Source organism: Anoplolepis gracilipes, chromosome 10 (assembly GCF_047496725.1).
Source record: "Anoplolepis gracilipes chromosome 10, ASM4749672v1, whole genome shotgun sequence".
Taxonomy (NCBI): Eukaryota; Metazoa; Arthropoda; class Insecta; order Hymenoptera; family Formicidae; genus Anoplolepis; species Anoplolepis gracilipes.
Genome location: NC_132979.1, coordinates 2,939,637 through 2,957,216, shown reverse-complemented (window position 1 = coordinate 2,957,216; position 17,580 = coordinate 2,939,637). Strand labels below are relative to the sequence as shown.

At 39.4% G+C, this 17,580-nt stretch overlaps 1 protein-coding gene across 1 annotated transcript in view; it reads right to left on the bottom strand.

The window, feature by feature from the left end:
- The window catches only part of LOC140670334 (uncharacterized), a 46,384-nt gene that overhangs the window by 26,833 nt on the left and 1,971 nt on the right, over positions 1-17,580 (bottom strand). Inside the window, exon 2 of the mRNA XM_072900896.1 lies at positions 15,725-16,402. The gene's annotated coding sequence lies outside the window, so the exon portion shown is untranslated. The remainder of the gene's footprint in view (positions 1-15,724; positions 16,403-17,580) is intronic.

Here is a 17,580-nt window from a genome sequence, read left to right as displayed (position 1 = left end):
CCGCGTGCAGATATTTACATTTTTCTACATATGTATGTACATTTTGACGCTGCGCGATACCACGTTATTTATCAAACATATCACTTGTTATCACACGCTCCGTTAAATATACAGATTTTATAATATCTCTACGCATATGTGTGTACATTTAGATATGAAAATCATTCGCGAAGCGTACATCGAGCGATTATCTCGATATTTATCTCGTGACGTATATATTTGCTTACATTTACATTCGCGCATTCGAAACAGTCGCAAAAGCCAAAGGCAAACCTAATTCGGAGATCGTCCGTATTTTCTTCCCCCTCCCCCCCCTCCCCCCTCCTTTTTTTCAGGCGCAATTCTATTCCGCGCGACTTAATCACGATCGGCCTAGTATTTTTTACTTCATTTCTCGTTCACCCCACGCTCCCCCTCCCCCCCTCCGCCGTCTCTCGTTTACTTTTATCCCGTAGCGCGACTCTCTCTCTCTCTCTCTCTCTCTCTCTCTCTCTCTCTCTCTCTAACATTGAATTCTCGCGGCGGATGAGAGAGAACAGTCGTCCGCCGCTCCTCTCCCGGGCAGCTGCAAATTTAATGACTCCGCGGATAATCGTGCGACTACTTATGGGCGAAAAGTGGCCATTTACTTGCGGGAGGATATAACAGGATTCGCCTTTAATTCCCTTGCCACATTCCACGAGCCGCGCTTAACGCCTGACCCGCTTTACCACGTATAAAGTAACGCCGGTTGCCTCCTCCCGGCCTCCTATCCTCTTCCCTCCCCAAGCTTTTATCGCTAATTTTTTGCGATATGTTTCCCCGAAGGGATGAAACGAGCAGACGAGTTTTCGCACCGTTAATTAATCGAGTCACGGCGGAACCATTTAAAAAGGAGCGTTAGCCGCTACTACTAATTTCGCTCACCTCCATAATGAAAAACGCTCTCTGATTTCTTCATCTACCGGTTTTACATTCTCTCGCAGAGAATCTTCTCTTTAACGCGTTGTCGTTATTAACATCAGAAAGTTTCGCTAAAATCATTTGCGCGAAATCATTTCCTAGCGTTACATTTGCAGCGCGGTAGCGCACGTTTTTAATAGAAGCTTTTCGATTTTAACGATAAAAAGATACAGAAAGAGAGAGAGAGAGAGAGAGAGAGAGATGTGCTACGTCAGAAGCAAAAGAAGAGTGTGCAATTTTATTCGACTTTATATCGGATTAAACGTACGTCCTTCAATTATATCCACCTAGCCTTTTATTAAATATGCGCAATTTAATCGCTCGGCCGGAGATTACGCGCAAAATATTTGGGGATTTAATTAATACAGCGAGACGTAAAAATGAAAAGAGTGAAAAGGAATAATGATTTTACCTTCGCCCGATTCTAACGTCAACAACATTTTATCGTAATTTTCGAGAAATTGATATCATGTCACGAAAACTGGACTCTTATCGGACACGTTCCACTTTCGATCTCACATTCCGACTGAATCTATAAAAGAGTTTATCTATTCCTCTATTCAAATTACCTTTTTCTTTTTTTTTTTTTTATACGCATCGCGTACCTACGTGACGGGTCGCCCCCGGCGAGCGGACGCAAAAATGCGTCACGAGGAAGCCACGCACCGCCGCGAAATGCAACCGGCCTATATTAACTACGAAGGCGTATCACGTATGCAGGCCGCTGGGCCCACCTCACCCCCCTCCCTCTCCCCTTTTCCTCCTTCCCCCCTTCCCCTTTCCCTTCTCTCTCTCTCTCTCTCCTCGCGTGCGATGAAATTTTTATCGTGCCTGGGCCCCGGCTTACGGGATACGCGAACTCATGCGAAACCGTACCGATCTACAGTCCCACGAATCTTTCACGCAGAGGCCGGCAACGAGCAACAAAAGTTCCGCAAAAGCGAGAAAATATTGTCAGGCCTGGACGAGCCGAGTCCCCGCAACCGGTGAAACGTCAGCCGGGGACGTGGACCACGATTGTCCGATCGATTCGGCGAGATCGATTCTTCGAGGCCATCGCGACGTGCTCGTGATTGGATGATGGCTAATGCAAGAAAAAAAAAAAATTCGAAGAGAATAACCGTGATACAATCGCGTATCTCGTTCAACGAGAAAGCTCGAAATATAATCTCGTATTATTTTGCAAAGCAATTATTTTTTTTCTATAATATATAAACGAATCTTGGGGTAAAGATGCAAATTTTTATATCGGGGATTTCAGGATGTGAGAGATAAATATCTTGAGAGGCAGTTGAGAGAATGAAAATATTATATAAATTGATATATCTACATGTATATGTAGATATGTGGATGTATGTAAAATAAACGACGAGTACAATAGCATTTAACCATTATACACATTTGGGACTAACCAATCATAGACTGGGGAAACTAAACGAGAATATACGAGGGTTCCTACAATACATACAACGATCGTTTTAGTGAAACACCCTCCGGTCTAGTTTGCCGATGAATCACTCGATTTAACTAGACTTTATTTAAATCGTATCGATATTTCAACACGTGTGCAATCGCGCATCGAATTTTCCAGTAAACCTATATCTTTTGTTTTATTATTGTATATTACTGAAAAAATACATGACAAAATCAATATAAAAATAAACAATATAAAGAGTTAAATAAATAAACACAAAAATAAATTTTGTTAATAGTTACGATAATAGAAAACACACATTCAAAACATATTCATTCTGTCATCGCGCATATATATATATATATATATATATATATATATATATACATATTAACGTTTTAAATATCTGAGACAAATGGTATTAATTAATAAAAAATTGGAAAAAATAGTAAACGCCAAGGTATAAAGTATGTATAAACGTAAAGTCCTAAGCGGATAAATGTTTATTATTTAAACAAAGCATCATGACGTTCGGTTGTTTGTTAAATATTCAAGCGTGTATCGGTCGAATTTTTTAAATGGTGTGTTCAAACTCGTGCAAACAGCACGCGTGAGAAGCAAATTTAATCTTTGAAAATCAATCAATATAAAAATAAAATAAATAAACGCAAGAAAAACACACGAGCGAATAATCATTTCGCGAAAGACCTGCAGTGTAAGCGTTATTTATGTACACACAAGCACGAGATTTTTAATACAATTTGATGGGCGAGTACCTAAACGAGATTAAAAAAGAAGCTGATACGTTCTCCGTTGCTTTCAACCGTATTTTGCGAAATAAAACGCAAACGTATGGGATACTATAAATCGGCGAAATGAGAGAAAAAGAAATTGTCGACCGTCGCGACTTATAATAGAGCATTTTCTGCTAATCACGTGTTTAATACCCGTTATAAATTATACGTTTGCGTTATATGGGAAGAAATTGGAAAATATCGCGCTTCAAACAAATTCGTTTAACGCAGATTCTATCCAATTAGTGCGCGCATATATTTATCGATGCAAGTTAAATTACCGTTAATAATGTGCTGTTAATAAGCCAACGAGGAGAAAGATATTTCGATTATTTTCCGATTATTACTCCGAAAATATCATCGAATAACAACTCGTGTAATTCGCGACGATTTTCTGTGCTTCTTCTGTTGGACTCGTGTCTCGAATAGGGGTCAAGATTTACATGTTCTTGCTCCTTCCAGCGACGAGGATTTCTCCGCTTCTTTTCTAGGTGGTCCGTCGTCTGATTGAAGGAATGACGAAAGTTATGGGCTCCCGTGAGCGGCATCGACGCGCCGCGCCGCCTTGAAATAAATTTCACGCGCCAATTCCGCGTCGATAGTTCCTGTTTTATTCCGCCGGCAAATTCGTCGGGGGGAGGGGGAGGGGGAAGGGTCGCCCTAGGATCGCTAATTAAGTTATTCCTTCGAGCTGCTCTCTAATTGCAATACGCGGGCGCCATACTTTTACTCAAGCGGAATTTCGTTATCAAACGAAACGCCGGTATTTCTATAAAACCGGAATTATAATGGCACTCCAAAAATGTACGATTATACAGTGAAAGTTATGCGAGAATCGTACGGAAATGTAAATTGAAAATGTAATCTACATAATAATAATAATGATATATAAACGGTAAATTGCATTTTAATTGCATTGATCTTTACTTTACCTTGCTGCAAAAGCGGCAATATAGGAAGGGGGGGGGAAGGGGGAAGGGGGGGAATCATTATTAATTATCATTGATAATATATTACACAATAAATTTCTCTCTAATTAGCGAGAATAAAATTTATAAATGTTATACAGACATTTATCCGTAATTTATTTTATCGGCCTGTTGTTATATCGTCGGAGAAAATAGTGGACACATAAAATTGCAATAAATGTCGAATTAATACAATCTAATGATAAAATAGAATAAATTTACATTTTAAGAGGATAAATACGTATGTATACATGTTAGACAATTATTGTTATATGTATCATGCAACGTTGCACATTTTTTTTTATTAACATCTACTAAATTAAAAAATGCACTACCGTTCTAAGAATGTCTCGCCCAATAAGTTTGACATTATAATTCCGAGATTTATCAGCTTGTATTACAGTTTGTGCAAAAAAAAAGGTTTAAAAGCTTGCGTAAAACCCTTTGATATCATAAAAGCATCGATCGATGTTTAATGTCTTAATGTTACCTGGCGCGATCACTCTAGTGAAACCATTGCGTCGAAGTGTATAATAATAATTACCAAATTCTATGAAACTACGCATCGGTAATCTCGATATGTCGTAAACGATATAGCAAATCGATCATCCACGCGCGTATAGGACTAAAATGATTTCGCTATAAACTCTCCGTCAACTGACTGCCTTTGACGCATTAATTCATTCTGACAGAGAGATCCGTTACGGATCGCCGTACGAGCGGACGATCAATGTGAATTATTATCGGTAACGTTTGTCCAATATTATTCCCGGTACGGGATTTAAATGTCGAACGTGCGTGACACATGTCTTCGTTAATTTCGCGCACTATTCCCGCACAATCGGGCTCATTGTTTCAGTCTGCGTCGAATCGCATCGTTATTCGTACGACCGTCCGTGGACAGACGGATTAATGCAAAATTCGTTTCACGTACCGACATACGTACAGATGCACATATATTTATATATATATATATATATGTATATGTATATGTGTACGCATATTCTAGTTATATAACGTTACGCATATTTACGCAAAAGCGACATCAAATATTGTTCGCGCGTAAACAACGCACGTAAAAATGATCGACACGTGATTTTTCAATTTGTGCCGACAAAATTATGGATTCGGAAGCATTAATCGCTTTTTCTGTTCACGTCAACGTGCAAACAACACGTGTTTTCTCGAGATTGTTCGAAATGCTTCTCGACAGAGTATTGAATTCGCACATGTTCTTACGAACATATGATTCAAATCTTATGCCGTGATTGTCAGCTCTTTTATTTCACTCGAAGATACTTTGATTTATCGAGTGTGAGAAAACGAAGGAGACAATATTCAAAGACACTTTGTCAAAACTAAGCTCATAAATGTATACGGCACTTCGCGACGACAAATGTCTTCTTCGGGCGCATTTATCGACGCTTAGTCGCGGTACATATAGACACCTGGGTACTTTTACGAACCGTTCGCGACATTCAGACCCGTTAGAATCTATTACCTACTTACTTCTTTCGTGACAGATAATCGTCGAACACTGAATGCCGTGTGGCTTAAAATACGCCGCGTAAACGCGCGTAATCTGAGATTGATCAGTATGATGCAGACGTCGCCCTATTTATTCGCGTAAGACTAATGTTAAGGATAACATGCTCGAATCGGAGCTTGTATACAACATAAAAGATCGTAAATTAAAAGAAAAAAAAAAAAAAAAATTTTTGCGAGCGGTAAACGCACGACATATTTGTATTTTATTTTTACACTAAATTTGTAGTGACGATTTTCGTGAAAATAATTAATTTTCCAATTTTACTTTATTCTACGCGATTCCAAGCGCGATATACTTAATCAATCAATATATGTCGCTTTAAATTCTTATTTTCCCTCCATCGTATCCGCAAAACTCATTACACTTGATCGCTATACTTATTATTAAACCCGGAATGTTGTCCGTGGATAAGTGATAGTTAACAAATATTGCCAAACTCACCTCTGCTCGTAATACGAGCTGGCAAGTTCGCAAGATAATTAAGTGGCTAGGCACTTAACGGTAATCTAATGTCGCACCTTAACGAGTGCGGGATCGATAGTCTATAATGAAGAAGCCATGTTATACCGCGCGTCTCTCATCCTGTCTCGTTGCGAAAATTAAGAAGGATTTAATCGAAAATTGGGATATTAAGTATCGGCAAAAATTAATTTTCCTGTCACTTAATAATGGTTCCGTTTCTAGGCGAAAATTGCGGCTAAATAATTTGATCTATCCAGCTATCTTACTATATGGCAACCGAACATTGATTAAAAGTGTATATCAATATGTAGAATGTATATAAAATCTTGGCAAACGTAAAAGAGAAAATTACGGTAAGAAAATGAATAATTTCTCATGCTCCGTAATTTGAAGCCAAAGTTGAGCCGCAACGTATATAAGAGTAAAGTATAGAATATAAATGCAATCTCTCTCAAACAAACTGCGTCGAAATTGTAAATTGAGTTTGTAGTATTGAAATTTCGTTATATCAACAGTGCCTGGAGACGTAATCAAATTTCGTTATAGCAAACATCCCGTTTCCAACCTGTTCCATTCGTTATAACAAAATTTCTAAAGAAAACAAGAAAGATCCGTTGTAGCGCAAATATAAGCTAATAATTGTCGAAAATTTATACCGATCTCCCAATCATCGATCTCTCGATCGACGTACATAAATAAAACAGATACCCAAGATATTCTCGAGTCGAGAATTTCTCTTCGCTTCGGAAGTTTCTCCAGAGACTCGGGGAGTCCTGCCATAAATAATGCAAGAACACTGCATGTCTTCGTATTTTTGTCGACACACTCGACACGGGCTCCGTCTCGAAAATCGATCTGACGGCCTCTTGACTCGCCATATCACTATTTTCGAAAGACCTTTCAAGTGATGAATATCATCTCCGGTAATGATTAGACCTATACAGTCGACTACTGGGCACACTAATTGGATTGGAAAATAGCGAACGGAAGATGATAACGTATTTTCTCGATGACGAGACGTATTACGCGATATTTCCAAGTTGATATAGTGGTAAGAGTTCTATCGCTCCTCGAAGGGTTTCCTTCCGACGTGATTCAAAGTTTCTGCTGACTGTGACACAGTACTCGTATTTGTTACGTGTGGATCTAAATCACCTCGTAATAAAAAAGGAAAATGTCTGAAACACGTGTCATTTTCTTTTGCAGTTTAAAAGATCTGACGTATATTTAATTTCGATCTCTCGATCAGAGTTTTAGGAAATTACTATTTTTTCAAAAAAAAAAAAAAAAAAAAAAAAAAGCCTTCGTGAGTTGGGAAAATTTACCAATGTGTGTTGATACGTTACGTCACTGCAGAACTTTGGAAAAAAAAAAAAAAACTCGCGTAGCGCACTAAATTCTCTGCAGTTTATCGGGTTTGCTTAATCCTCTACCATGATACAGCCAAATGTGTAAGCCTGGCACTTCGATTGTAAAATACCTAGAATAATTTGCGACGGCGCTTTGCCATTTGCACCACCGACCGTGGCTGACCGTTTCCTTTATCCATTGAGATGCTAAAAAATGGAAAAGAGAGTCAGAGTTGCATTTCCGAGCCACACGGGTAATAAAATATAATGGCAGTTTTATTGCGCTAGCGTCTCGTGTTAGAGCACTTACGTCACTCGAATTCAACCATAGTACCTGAAAGTTAAACTTGTTTTGTTCCGCGCGCCCTGCGGTTAAACCCCCTCCCCCTGCAGTAAGACACTTTTTACCCCGATCCGGAGCCGTTTCATGTCACTGTGAAATAGGTCACCCCAACTGGTGCTGGATGAAATTTTCAGCGCGACCGTCGAACCTGGCCATAATTTCTCATCCAGCAAATGTTTCACGATATTACGGTTTATCTTGCCAAGATAACCGATATATCTCTCTGACAGAATTATTTAGCGACAATTGTGTGAAACTCTATCTCTCTCTCTCTCTCTCTCTCTCTCTCTCATTTCTTTTTGTTTATAATTATATGAAAAATATTAATAAAAAATTATTAAGCGCAATTTATTTTTCTATCTTTAAATTGTAAATTTCTGACGATGAAAGATACGTAGCAATTTATCACACGTATATTCTTTTCTTTGGAGAGAACTTTAAATGTCTACATTTCTCTCGATTTTGACACATGGACGTAACTTGGATACCTTTCACATAAAATGCATTCATTTGTCGATACCTTGCAAAGCGACGAAGCGCAACGTAAGGAATTTAAGAGAATTTACGCCAATGACAAATATGCGCCTTTCAAGATAAAGAATTGTAAAACCAAGCGAGATTCCATTTTATAATCCGAGCACCTAACAATGTTCATATTCTTCAACGAACTGACTATTCTCACGCGACTTACTATTGTCTCTCGGTAGCGACTTTGCTCGCGGCGCTGAAAAGCTCCTGCTCGTTAAAGAGGGAAACTCGATGGAACGAAGCTCGCCGAACAATCCGCAGGAGCTCCCGCGAAATTATGTTCGCGCAACAAACGCTGCCGCGTTTAACAAGGGGGTGGAAAAGAAAAATTGAAAGAAGAAGAAAATGCGCGGCGCCGAGCTTGGCTTCTAAATGAAAAATTGAGCTCCGCTCCAAAGTCCCATCCGTAAAGTCTCGAAGAATTTTAGCATGCTGAAGACTCTCATCGCTTTCGAAATGAGGGATTCTTTGAGAAGACGAAGACCGTCTTGGTAAGTAATAACAGTGATAAAATCGCGAATGTGCGGGACTGACGCTGCAAAATAGTAGAAAAGTAAATTATCTGTCATCCGCGAAAAAAGTTTTTCATTTTTCAATCAGATTTTGTAATCGTCGTGTATCTTTCTCGCCCCTTGGAAAAATACAGCCGATGGTACGGTATCTCTCACGCGGACATCGGGCGATCACATTCATGTTTCACCCGTGCGAATAATTTGGCTTCTTTCTCCCTATAAATTTCTCTTGGCTTCGGTTTGCCGATCAAACGGAACTGCGTCTTCGAATAAGGCGGGAACATCTGCGAACTGGATTCTGACTTGTTCGAATAAAATAAAAGTAACATCGTTTCCTTCATTAATCATCTTCAGATATTAGAAAGCTTACTATACTCGGCGTAACAATACACACAATGAAGGTAATATCCATTGTAGAATAATTAATTACAGAGAAGAAGCTCGGTAGCTTCGAGCGAATAAAAAATACATGAATAGCTCCATCGATCTATTAACTCATTCGGAACGAACGTAATTATCGCTTTTTAAATATTAATTTTATCAAATTGCGAATAAGACTATAAGTGTAATAGATTCGTGCTCAAAATGCAAAATGAGAGAGAGAGAGAGAGAGAGAGAGAGAGAGAGAGAAAAAATATCGCTTTTATATTTCTAATTCTAAAGGGCTTAAATGTCAAAAGTTAAACTCTGTATTGAACGGTAATATCTTAATGACGAAATTAAGTCCAGGAGTGGAATATTGATTATACTTGAGCATTTATGTTGACATAGCGATTATTGACATAATTTACTAATTGTAATTACGACAATTAAGTGAAGGAAAAGAGGTAACATTTCGGACATTTACAATGTATTGCTATATAAATATTACAAATTGTCAGTAAACGAACGTTTTATAACTTTTTATATACAAACAAAGCATGACTTTATAATTTATATTATATGTGTAAATAATTGCACGTACAATATCTCTCACAATCAGTATTTTTGAAAAAAGCAACTTGCTACAAAAAGAATCATCTCCCTCTTCCTCTCGCATCACGTTAATCGCACGAATAACGTTTTATGTATGTAAAACGATAAAAAAAATTGATTAAGCGGAGTGCAAATAGACGAGCACGTAGTACATAAACGTAGGAAAAAAAAAAAAAAGAAACACTGTACGGTAAATACAACTCAGTGGAAAATGAGCGAGTTTGCTCGTAGCTTTCGCGCGGTCGAAAAAACGATATATCATATAATTCTGAAAATTTCTGCCATCGGGAAAAAGCTTCCTATCTCTGATAACATCACGAGACGCTCCAATCCCAATCGTATTACCCTTCACGGGATTCGCCACTCGCTCGTCACACAGGGGATGACGACGACATCGCGAATCCGTATCGAGGATCTCAACGCTCGCGAGTTATCACCAGTCGGAAAATGATAATAAATGCGAGGAACGAGCAAGGGGAGGGGGGTACACGTAAAGAGATACGAGACAACGACGAACCAAGCATCCTCCTTTTCCTTCTCTTTTTTCTCTTTCTTCTCTTGCACAGTCACCCTGTTAGATTTATGAATATCGCCGGGTGTAAAAGGATCGTACCCGCTTCCTGGTTGTAAAGGGAGATACATGTATCTTATGGGACACCGTACATTAAGTCGAGAACGGTCTTTGATCGTATACGTATATATCGCGTAATATCCGTATGTAATATATGTATGTGTGTTGATAAAGATACATTATACGTACTTTGTGTATAGCAACGAGTTTGGATATACTTCGATAACTCTTGATGATGGCACATGAGAGGAGATGCGGCTTGGAATCGCGATGTCGTGCAATCGGAAGATGTATCTCGGTGATATATTATTTTTCAAAATATACACAAGATGTAATATTTATACGATACATTAAAAAAAAAAAAAAAAAAATCTTTGAATACATCTCGAAAAGTCAAAATAAAAGGAGCGAGTAGCGGAAAAATAATTTTAGTATAAGACATTGTATATAGGGAATATGATTAGAATATAAATCTAAAAAATTACGTTTGTGTATAACGTATAAATGCATGAATATAATATGATGATATGGCTCGTAAAAATGTAAACATTGAATTTTCCTGCGCTTCGAAAAATGTGTTTCTCAACCACCCAAGTTTGTTCGTAAGCGCAATAATAACGGACGCAAAAGAGTGGATTGCGCACATAGTTCATCAAACATAATTAACCTCGTGACTGTAGAAATATAGCACTGTCAATAATAATATCGTGCTTTCCGTCCGCTTTTTACGCTCGCGATACGCGAGCTACATTTTATCATCCTTTATCACGCATGGTTTTTAATTAAAATTCACAAGCTGGCCTCTCTCTCTCTGAAGTCTCTTGAGCGAGTGGTACATTTCAAATTCGCCAGACAGCCGACTAATAAAACCCGCAATATGCATCGGTGCGATGATCAATCCTGCTTTTTGAAGGAAAGTGACGAAAGTTGAGGGGCAATTTCGCGGTCGAATAAACGATATCGCGCTTATATATATGAAATTTTCGAGAACGCTTATGGAATATTTCACGACACAACGGCAGATTGCATGCCCTTGCTGCTTTGCCTTTTCGTTTAACTAGCAAACAGAGAAGTTTAACGAAATATATCGAGTACGCCAATATATATATGTAGTAATTTTATAATTCATATTTCACGTCATAAAACTGCGCAAATATTTAATTGATTGCGTTTTGCAATTAAAAATTTCAAATTGTAATCCCATTAAAATTCGGACCTTTTCTCTTTTTTACTCTGGGAAGCCTCGAAATATGTTCTTTCTCTGTTCATTCCTCGATATAAAAAATTGTCGATATAAAAAATCGCTTAACCCTTACTCCGTATTGTTATTTTTGGCACCTTCCAACTGTACAGGTGGGTCAGCATATTTTCGATAAGTTATTAATATGTAAAAGTGTTTTGAAAAATCTGAAAAAAATGTATATACCTTCTTTAAACATTCTAAATAAAGACTAAAATAATAAATTTGAAAAATAATTTACTTAAATATATTATTTTATGATTATTTGTTTTCGAGCAATTGACATTGTTAGAAAAATCACAGACAAAAAAATGATCCATCAGTACGGAATATGGGTTAATACTAATCTTTAATAAGTCAAGAATATGAAAGTATGATTTTTCAATCAATCACATATATGTATCTCTTCCGCTATTTCTGACTTTGTTCTTTTATTCACCGAATACGCGAGTGGCGGTTTTACGAGAAATAACGTCGGAAAATGCATGGATTGTTAACGTGCCGCATATCCGGATATCCGCATAAACGTCAGCCGGCCGCATCGTAAAAGCCTGAAAATCCTCGCCTGCCGGCGAGAGAACTCTTTTGATATTCCGCGTGATCGACTGCATATCCTTCGCATAACGGCGGATGGATTCCTGCAGAATGGGGTTGAGTCTCGCGAGGCGATCCGGACGAGACCGAACTTTGGCGCTCTTCCTGAATGCCGATGAAACAGATGCAATTTCGGATGCGCGCAAGAAGCCGGTGGCAGGATTGGATACAAAGGGTGGCGGGAGAGGGTGGTGCCTGCAGCTACGGCGGTGCCGAAAAATGGTACCCGCGACCTAGTTGCGTCATCGTGTCGCGCGCACGATCCTATCCGTGAAAGGATATCCCCCCCTTCCCCTTTCCCCTTTCCCTTTGCCCTTTCGAATTTTAACAACGTGTAAACAGCAGAGTTTAGTAACACGATCGTCCTCTCGCAGCGAGATACACAGGTACACGTAACACGGAAGAACAAAAGCGCGAGAAAGCTGCTGCGTACAAAAGCGTCCTGGATATCCAAGATATACGCCGACAAGATTGGGGGGCGAGTACTTATGGCGAAAACTTGGTCCACGCAAAGTTTCCAACATTACCGCAACACAAAGCCGCCGATCTTTAAGCTGAACGTAGACTACCGGTGGAATAGTGTTCCTTAACGCAGAATTCTTCGAATAATTCGGTGCAACGAGTATAGACAACACGTATGCAACGGAAAATATTTGTCCCGTTAAAAGGATTTTTTACGTATAGAAAAAAATTCAAGATACTACTTGAATTGTTTTTCTTTCTTTTTTTTTTTTTTCGATATTTCAATGCCGATTGTTTGTCTTAGAGATTGAATTAAATATTTGCAATTTTTTTTTGTCCATCTTTTTGTATTTGATGTAATCTTCTATATTTGTCTCAGCCTATTTAATCTAAAATTCAATTTGTCTTACGATTATTTGTGCGCGTGATATAATTTCAAACTTACAATGAATAATTATACTCGAGAAGCACGTTTATATTTAATACCCTTTTACTTCGATAGTTAGTAATTTAATTTTTCATGTTTTGCATATATAATTCTGAATACGTTGAAGTTTCTTTCTATCGTAAACTTTAATTAACGTTAAAAAATGCTACACTTTCGCCACAAGTTTTGTCTTACTTTAACGAGAGTTCTACTGTAGTTTCAAGAACAAATTGCACCAAACAACACAATTATGCACCGTATATACATACGTACGAAGGTATAGTAGGAGGACTACTTGTAGTCTAGGCGAATGCATTCGCGACCATGATTAATGCCAATCAAGCGGCGATTTCGCGTTCTGAATTCGGGATCGCCGGTTAACGCCAGAAATCAATAGACCCACAAACCGAACCGATTAAGGATGCACGGGTGAGAATGGAACCGCAAATCTAGAAACGCAACGCGGGTGGTGTTTCGGTCTGAATACAGGATAACTAGAATTCCGTAGCTAGTTACACATCGTTTTGGGTTCCCGAATTCCATATCGTTCTATTGTCTTGACTGACCGCACGTCGCGATCGATGTAAAATTTTCCACCAGAGCGAAAATCATAGTAGTTCGCTCTATCGATTAGATTCTTTGTTATCGTAATATATATGTGTGTGTGTATATATATATATATATATATATATATATATATATCGTTTGTATGAAAATTTTCATTTCAATCATTACGTCTTTTAATGGAAAAATGCGCAGGAATATCGAGTTTTAAAGACTGTCGCTTTTATAATAGCGTGTCGCTCAGCTAAAATTATTCATTAAAATTTAACTTTGAACGGTTTTCTTTTAACGCTTGATTCTTTTCTCCACGTAATTTGTATATATATTACAATATCTGATCCATAAAAAAAAAAAAAAAAGACCGTGCCCTAAATTATATTATAATGAGTCGTTCGCGTTAAATATGTCCTCGATATGCCGGGAGAAATGACGGGGAAAATGATGGGATTAATGTAAAACCGTCCGTTGATACTGACTCAGCGATCTCAATTTTCCGAGCAAAGTTTTCCCGGCGACGAGGAATAACACTTCATCCGCAAGATTTTCGCTGGAAAAAATCGACAAAGTCACGGAAAAGCCATCCTATCACGTGCGACCAATTAAACCTATCTTGAAGCTCGTTAAAAGCAACATATCATATGCAAAAAGTACGTCGTGTGTGTAATATCTTTCTTCGTTTAATAAAATCCACACCAGACACCCATCGAAGAGAGTGCCCTGCCAAAGTTTCTTCTCTCCTCTCACGAATCGATTCGAATTCCGCCAAGCAATCTACGAATAGCGCAAAATCCGAATTAAGAAATGGATCGAACCTTCTCCCCCCGAGACCGACAAAGTATATAACGCGGCGTCATTTACGAAACGACGAGTTTGTGCGGAGGAAATGTACGAAAGGTCGTGACCTATATGCTAAGTGGGAGTAAGGGTTTCTTTGAACCTTCTTCGCGCGAAACCTGTTAGTCGAGCGTACTTGTGCCTTATTAAAACGAACAGTGTCTTTAATTCTGCGACGAGCAACGTCTGATATTTTAACATTTTTTTTTTTTTTTTTTTTTCACACATAATTATACAGGATGTGGTGTATTTAATAATATACGTTTATGATTATGACTTTATAATATATTCTTTGATTAATTTAATATGAATATGATTAGAACTTTTTGAGGTAATTAATGATTTAAGGCGAAAGGTTTGTGGGCAAGTTAAGATTTATGTATATAATTCTCTCTTTGGATATTTTCAGCTAGAATTTCACCGAAAGCTACGCCGCTGAATAAACGTCAGATTCTCTTTAGCGTTAAGCTTCATACTTCACGCTCGAGAGAACACGGCCGTGCACTTAAATTAGAAGCACGTAGTCTCGACAAAGCTACAGAATAGTAAGCGCAGAGGTTTCCTTAATTTTCCCCTATCATCCCTTATCTGAACACAGAGAACATCATGCGAGTTTATAACGAGCGCCGACTGCGCTTCGTTACCTGCTTTGGCCGCTTTGTATTGTACTTGTAATGCAGTCTATTTCAGTTGTGTTCTTTAATTCAAAGAGAGATCTAAAGAACATGTAATACACCTAGCCGCTTATTGTATAAACCATTTTATTCGAAAAAAATTCATAACAAGACACTCGATAATGAAAAAATACAAAACCTCAGAATAAAAATCTGGGGTACATCCACTATTTGTTTTTTTTTTTTTTTTTTTTCTACATAAATCGTGTTTTGCGCAACAGTTTTGCAAAAAACATGTTTTGCTTACGAACATGTGTATATAACGAAGAGAATTAAATTTAAAAAATTATGCTTTACACGGAACAAGGAATTACAGTTTATGCAAATTATGTTGGCTGTAACATGCGGGAATATTAACAAATGCAATTATCGGTGCAACTTCGTGACACTAAAAATAATTATTAACCCGCCCAGAGACCCAAAAATCGCGCGAAATAAAAAAGGTTAAAAAATATTTTGATTCCAAGTCTGTTGGACCATCGCACGATAGTGATGCAATAATGCCATAATGCAGGTACTCACCGCGATTATCCTGAATCACGCTCGTTCCCGGAGACGCACCTCCTCTCGAGGGTAGTCCTCTCGGTATCTCGCTCTCGGTTTACTTGAAATCTTCTTGTCCCAGAGCACTCACAGCAGCCTTCTCTCGCACATCGTCGTCCTTTTTCTTCACCCCGCCTTCAGCCCGCTGTTGTCCCGCGCGATTCTTTCCCAGGAGGAATCTGGATCGTCGATCACAGAGGGCTGCGACCTTTGTGATTTCCTCGCGGACGCGCGACCTGGTTAGGTGCTCTCGCGACAAAGATCCCAAGAGATCAAGGAGATCGATCCCGCGACGCGAATCACGACGAGAGTGAGAGGGAGGACGAGAAGGTATCTCGAAAGCTCCGCTTCACACGGAGCGCGGTGGAGAACTGAGCAAAGTGCCGGCCGGTCGAGCAGCCAGGCGGGCTTTTCCGAGAGCGGCTTAACCAATCGCGACCTCTCTCTCGCCCCCACGTATCTCTCTCGCGCGCACTTTCTCTCTCTCTCTCTCTCTCTCTCTCTGTCTCTTCCTTTCACACGTTTGCTGGGTCGCTCTCTCCTTTTCCGTCACGATGCGACGCGGTAGACTCGCTGGTCCCACGACGCGAGACACCCGCTACCGCAACCCCCGACAGGTGCATCATCCCCCTCCTTCGTTGAATCGAGATCTGAAAGCTGCAGAATGAAAGTTGGCGAATAAAACTTGATAAAATTGTAATTTTCGATAAACTGAAAAATCGATTGTTTTCTCAATTATTAAGATTCATAAAACAATTAGCTGATAAAATACATTGCTATGTTATATTTTATATTTTAAGCTTTCAAAGATATATTATTTCGTCCACTTTTGCGATGTCGTCTCCGTAAACTCGATCGGAATGTAATTTCTTAACTTTCGCTACCGCTCGGGCGGAAGCTGTCTAAATCCCCGCACAGTCGGAAGCGCGCACAATATCGCTACGAAAGTTGGATCGTGGTCTCGCCACGTAAAATCGTAAGGAAGAGATCTCCAGGATTCGTTCTCTGGCGAAGTAGGTTAACCAATCGCGAATTTTCTGCTCGTTCGACGCGCCTTTCTTTTATTCTCTCTTTCGCCCTACTACCCTGTAGCAGTCAGGGTAGTAGTCGTGGTGCTCGTTTTGAAACGAACCGAACGGTTCGTCGCGCTTTCTGTTTGACGCGGGACCTCCGCACCGGAAATTAAACATGGAAACAGAACGGCGACAGTACTCCAATTGACGCGTAAGATAATATTTTCGATTATATCTACGGAAATTTCCGCTGTGCAAAGTTGACTTAAACTTCGAGGGGAAAAATCGAGCGAAAATCTTTCGTGGGCGCGTTTCACATTAAGCGAGGTATACACGCAGTCGCGCCTTTCTAAAAGAAATGTAAATCCTTTTAACACACGGTCAACGGTTTAGAGTCTGTTTACCTTCGAAATTCAGGCGCGCCCGGAATTAGGACGAGGAACGTGGGAATACCCTGAGGGAAACACGCGCGTCGACGTCGCATCTCTTGCATCGCGAATCGCTCGATGCAACGAGATTTCGCTCTCCCGTTCGTCGCTAATAAATGTGTGATTGCAATTAGAAAATTAATTCAGTAATCGCGACTGCGATGTCTCTAACGTGCGCCGTGAGATTTTCCGAATGGAAGACACGCGCCGGCAAGTGTCATTCGCTCGCTCCGCGTCAGCTGATCGCAAAGTAATCTCACAAAAGAGCACTCACGCGGATTTCTTTATATGGCGCGTTTTTCATTTCGCCCCTTTATCGGCAGGGAAACCGCGGTTTCCGTCGCTCTCGGCTCAAATTGGCTTTTCCTATTCGCGATCACGATTAAGGATTCAC